Genomic DNA, 6042 nt, shown 5'->3' with positions numbered 1-6042 from the left:
CCGCATCCAATATCCAAAGGAGCACTTTCATATCGTCTGAAATTATGCCAATGTCATGTCCTCCACAGGCCAGCAGTTAGGTGAGGTGGGGTATTATAAACTGCAGATTGACAAGGAAACAATGGGGGACCAACCGAGAGGGGAGTGGCCGAATGCTTTTTTCCTTTGCTGTAATCAGATTCTGGTTTTGAAGTTTGAAATTGGACAATATAACCCAAATGGGTGAAATCCTACTTTCTGGGCGCTGATGTCTGCTGAGGCCTTTGTCACCTTCTGGGAAATATGTCTGTGTGTTACCTTCTGGGGGTGAAAATGTGGTCCAGTTCCCCAAGGAAACGTGAACATCTCAAACGGCCGGTCCATCGCCTCGGAGCACACAAGGCTATGGGCCAAGGCTGGAAACTGGGACGTTGAGCCTCTTTCCGAATTGTAAAAACACGATGATTCAATCACTTTGGAGAAGAAACAACTGTCGGAGAAAGAAAAAAATCCAGAAGTTCTGTCATTAAGAAACGATGCGCGTCGCCTTTCGACCGTCCCTGGTGGTCTAGTGGTTAGAGTTTCGGCGCTTTCACCGGTGCGGCCCAGATTCGATTCCCAGTCAGCGAATCAAGTTTTATTGTTCCTGATGGTGACAACAGCAAAAGCAATGCGGCTCTGTCCGCAATCCTGCAATGTCAGTTAATGCCCCCGAAAACATCAGAGTCCATACTGCAGCCACTGAAAGAGGGGAAAGGTGCCTGAGCCGTCACTGCGCAGTCAGGCTATTCTATTGTGTTGTGTTGTTAACAGGGACATCAGCAGTAAGAGTAACATTCACAAGATGAACAACCAGCAAAGATAATCACCTTCGCGACTTCAATTCAATAGTCTCCCTTTTGTGACGCGGTGAGTTTCACTGGCATTTGTCGTCAGGAAGCTACAATTCATCCTATCGAGTCTGCTCAGCCATTCAATGAGATCGCTGCTGATCTGATAAATGTCGACTCCGCTTTCCTGCTTTCCCTCCATAACCTGAGGTAAGCTCGAGCCTAATCACAATATCATACATTACCGATATTTTTCGGAAGTTTAGATTACTTCAGTGACCTGTGCATGTTTGCATGAAATTGAACAATACGAAACAAGCCAAAAAAAAAAAGCCCTTCCCGCAATTCAACCCAGTTCAGGGTCAGCCATATGACAAAAGTAAGAAAGCGAAAACACCATCTCCATTTCTCCCAGCACAGATTTCTCTCTTGACGAGTTGAATATTTGCAGCATTTTTCTTTATAATTGTGACATTTTCACGGACAGATCCTCCCCTAATCCACAAACATCATCTGTGCTGCCAAAAACTATTTTGCCTCAGATTAAAATTGCTGAATATCTTTTCATACAGCTTGATGCCCCAATAATCCCTGCTCCATGTCAATAAAAGCTGCTCCGGGTGAGGTTGGAGCTCACAGCCTCGGCATTTCACGCGCCTCTGTGCCTCCATAGAAGGACCGCACTCTCACTGATTGCGTCACTTCTATCTGTATCACTCTGTCACTGTCTGATTCAGCATTGCATTCTCTCATCCTTCTGCACATCATCCCCGCGGCTCTATCTCGGTTTTGTCACATTGTCTTGGCTCAAAATGCACAGACTATCCCATCATCTGTTATCACAGAGTAGCTCCGCGCGCTCATTGCCATCCCCATTTCCGGTTGTATCTTCGTGGCTGGGTCACTGAGTTTCTCTGGTTCCGGACCTGGGAACTGGGATTATATGGTCATCTGCAGCAATGGTTACTTCCTTGTGTGAAGGAACTGGTGAAGTATCCGATGTTAAACTCGATTGCTATTGAAAGATACATTTCAACAAGTGCCTGCACTATCCCCCCGAGTCTTTGATATTTTTTCGAAATCTATCAATCTCGGTCTTCAACATACTCATTGATGAAATCTCCACAGTCTCTGGTAGCATTGTAATTACAGATCCCAGCCCTCTGTTAATCCCCACATTACAGTGCACTGCTTGGAAAGAATTCCTGTTGTGGATCTGGTGCTGTTCCCAGCATATCCTCTGCCACTGTAGTTATTGCTCATTACAAGCCAGCGCTTTTATGTGGTGCCGTGATCGTATAGTGGTTAGTACTCTGCGTTGTGGCCGCAGTAACCTCGGTTCGAATCCGAGTCACGGCAGTGGGTGCTTGCTGCAACTCTTTTTTATTCCTTGTGACACGGGCTGCAGCAATGCGGCAAGTATCAAACATTTTTACTTGAAAATGTTCTTTGAGGTGGTGACAATCATCTCTCAACCCCCACTCTCTCACATATCTGCATTTTATGTATCAGAATTCAAACCCACCACTTGGAGATTTCTCTCCCACCCACAATCACTAACCCTCCTTTACGTGCCTCCTTCCACTTCACTGAGGCACTGCACAATCTAGCATCCATTTTCACATTGACAGCGTTCATTCTGTCTTGTTGCGGTCAGTGTTGCTGTGTGAACATGGCCTGTCTCACCACCGGGAACTTTAAACCAGACGAAATATTTAGATACTGGGACAGTGAGATCAAGACTCATGTAGCAGCTTTTACTGACATGGACCAATGATTATTGGAACATCAGACTGAGGAAAACGACACATGGCAATAATGAGCAAAATAGACTTCATTCGAAAAGACCAGTTTCTGTGGCTTTCTGCATCATTTATTGCATTTGTTGATTCGGCTACAGCTCGAGTATTGTGTGCAGTTCTCTAATTCACGTTATTGTGGGATGTGATAGCACCAGAAACGGTGCAGAAGAAATTTACCAGGATATTGTCTCGGCTGAAGAGTTTCCATTATGAAGAGAGATCGAATAGACTGTGGTCGTTTTCCTCAGAGCAGAGGAGATGTACAAAATAATGAATGATATTGATAGGGTAGACTCATGTAAATGCTTCCCCTTGATGGAGGGATCGATCACCAGGGGCCATAGATTTAATGTAAGAGGAAGGAAGTTTTGAGTAAATTTGCGGAAAAACGCTTTCAACCAGAGGATGTTTGGAATCTGGAAGCCACTGCCTGCAAGTGTCCCAGAGGCAGCTATCCTGATGACTTTAAGAAGCATTCAGATGTGAATTTGTGATGCTATGGCATTGATGGCTATGGGCGAAGCAATAGAAAGAGAATTTGGATAGTTGAGCGATTTTATTTGATTGGTGCACACGTAAAGGGCTTAAGGGGCATTTGCACTCGAGGTCCTCAGCACTATAGTGGTTAGTATCCTTGCCTGTCAGGTGGGCGACTAGCGTTCGATTCCCTACCGGGCCGGATCCAACAATTTTTGGGGCCTTTCAGCAAAAAGGAGCCAGCTTCAGCTGATGTCTGCGTGGAGTATGCACATTCTCACCATGTCTGAGTCTGAGTGCTTCAGTTTTTTCCCACGGTCTAAACTTATGCAGGCGAGGTGAATTGAACACATAGAACATAGAAGAGTACAGCACAGGCCCTTCGGCCCACGATGTTGTGCCGAACTATTATCCTACTCTAAGATCAAACTACCCGGCATACTCTATATTTTAAAATCATCCATGCGCCTGTCCAAGACTCGCTTAAATGTCCCCAATGTATCTGACTCGACTACCACCGCCGACAGTGCATTCCACGCATCCACCATTCTCTGTGGAAAGAACCTACCTCTGACATCTCCACTATATCTTCCTCCAATCACCCTAAAAGTGTGCCCCCTCATTATAGTCACATCTGCTTTGGGAAAAGGTCTCTGGGTATCCACACTATCTATGCCTCTCATCATCTTATATACCTCTATCAAGTCACAGCTCATCCTTCTTCGCTCCAAAGAGAAAAGCCCTCGCTCCCTCAATCTTTCCTCATAAGACCTGGCCTCCAGTCCAGGCAGCAACCTGGTAAATCTCCTCTGCACCCTCTCTCAAGCTTTCACATCCTTTCTATAATGAGGCGATCAGAGCTGAACACAATATTCCAAGTGTGGTCTAACCAGGGTTTTAAATAGCTGAAGCATAACCTTGCAGCTCTTAAACTCAATTCCCTTGCCAATGAAAGCCAACGCACCATACACCTTCTTAACAACCCTATTAACTTGGGTAGCAACTTTGAGGGGTCTATTGATGTGGACCCCAAGATCCCTCTGTTCCTCCACATTAATCCTGCAATTTACCCTACCTTCCACATTTAAATTCGACCTTCCAAAATGAATCACTTCACACTTTCCCAGGTGGAATTCCATCTGACACTTCTTTGCCCAGCTTTGCATCTTGTCAATGGCCCGTTGCAACCTCCAATAGCCTTCACATTATCCTCCATGCCACCAACCATCGTGTCATCATCAAACTTACTAACCCACTCTTACACTTCCTCATCCAAGTCATTTATAAAGACCATAAAGAGCAGCGTTCCCAGAACAGATTCTTTCAGAGCACCACTGATCGCCAAGCTCCAGGCTGAATAATTTCCATCTATTGCAACCCTCTGGCTTCTATTGGACAGCCAATTCTGTATCCAGACAGCCAAATTTCCATGAATCCCATGTCTCCTAACTTTCTAAATGAGCCCACCTTGGGGAAACTAATTAAAAGCTTATCTAAAATCCATATGCACCACATCCATTGCTCGATCTTCATCAATGTAATTTGCCACATCCTCAAAGAATTCAATAAGGCTTGTGAGGCATGACCTGCCCCTCACAAAGCCACATTGACTATTTCTAATCAAATTGTGCTTGTCCAAATAATCATAAATACTGTCTCTCAGAATCCTCTCCAATAATTTGCCCACCACAGAATGACTGACTGTTCTGTAATTCCCAGGATTATCATAGGGAATAACATTTGCCACCCTCCAATCATCTGGTATTACTCCAATGGACAGTGAGAACGCAAAAACCATCACCAAACTTTCTTTTCCCTCGCTTCTCGTAGCAATCTTGGGCATATCCTGTGTGGCCCAGGGGACTTATCTATCCTCATGTTTTTCAAAATTTGTAGCACATCCGCCTTCCTAACATCAACCTGTTCGAGCGTATCTGCCTTTTTCATGCTATCCTCACAAACGTTAAGGTCCCTCTATCCCTGATAGGCACTATCGTTACTCTGACCATCCTCTTGTTCCTCATGGAAGTATAGAATGCCTTGGGATTTTCCGAAATCCTACCTGCCATACCCGCCTTCTTGCTCTCCTAAGTCTATTCTTCAGTTCCTTCCTGGCTACCTTGTCGACCTCTAGAGCTCTGTCCGATCCTTGTTTCCTTAACTTTAAGTAAGCTTCCTTCTTCCTCTTGACTCGATGTTCCACATGTCTCGTCATCCAAGGTTTCTTCACCTTACCATCCTTTCTTTGCCTCAGTGGGACAAACCTATCCAGTAGCTGCAGCAAGTGCTCCCTAAACAACCTTCACATTTCTGTCATGCATTTCTCTGAGAACATCTATTCCCAAACTCCGCTCCGAAGTTCTTGCCTGACAGCATTGTAATCCCCCCTCCCCCAAAAGTGAAATAACATACCTGGGCTCATCGAGGAGTTGTACCCAGGACCTCTCGCATGTTAACACTGCATAGTACCCTATGCAAGGGTCATACCACTAATCCAACAAGCCTTTCCTGTTTTTGGCTTCATATAATTCATATAATTGCTGTGGGAAATTGCACCGTTGTGTCCGGGGATGTGCAGGCCAGGTTGGTAAGCCATGCTAAATGCGGGTTTATGAGAATTAGCGGGTGTCACGATTTCATACTTGGCTCTGGACGAGAATGGTCACCGTTTCATATCGGGCTCTGGGGTATAATGTTCACTCTTTTATGTTGGGCTCTGCGAGAGAATGTTTACTGTTTTATATCGGACTCTGGGAGAAAGTTCACTGGTTTCTACTGGGCTGCGGGGGAGAGTGGTCACGGTCTAACATCAGGCACTGGGGCCGAATGTTCACTGCTGTACATCGGGCTCTGGGGAGATTAGTCACTGGTTTATATCGATCCCCATTCTACTCCTCCTATACTTTCACGGGTGTGATATGTGCTGCAACAGATACCTGCAGCCCTTCAATCAA

General features: G+C 45.3%; 1 non-coding gene across 1 annotated transcript; it reads left to right on the top strand.

The window, feature by feature from the left end:
• Nucleotides 1-2096: 2096 nt before the first annotated feature.
• Nucleotides 2097-2168, top strand: trnah-gug. The gene has a single exon. It is a non-coding gene; the product is annotated as a tRNA-His (tRNA).
• The last annotated feature ends 3874 nt before the right edge of the window (nucleotides 2169-6042 follow it).

This window comes from Rhincodon typus, unplaced genomic scaffold, assembly GCF_021869965.1.
Source record: "Rhincodon typus isolate 14 unplaced genomic scaffold, sRhiTyp1.1 hic_rhity00006079, whole genome shotgun sequence".
NCBI classification, from domain to species: Eukaryota; Metazoa; Chordata; class Chondrichthyes; order Orectolobiformes; family Rhincodontidae; genus Rhincodon; species Rhincodon typus.
Note: the sequence above shows the minus strand (reverse complement) of the source record. Positions and strands in the feature narration are given on the sequence as shown.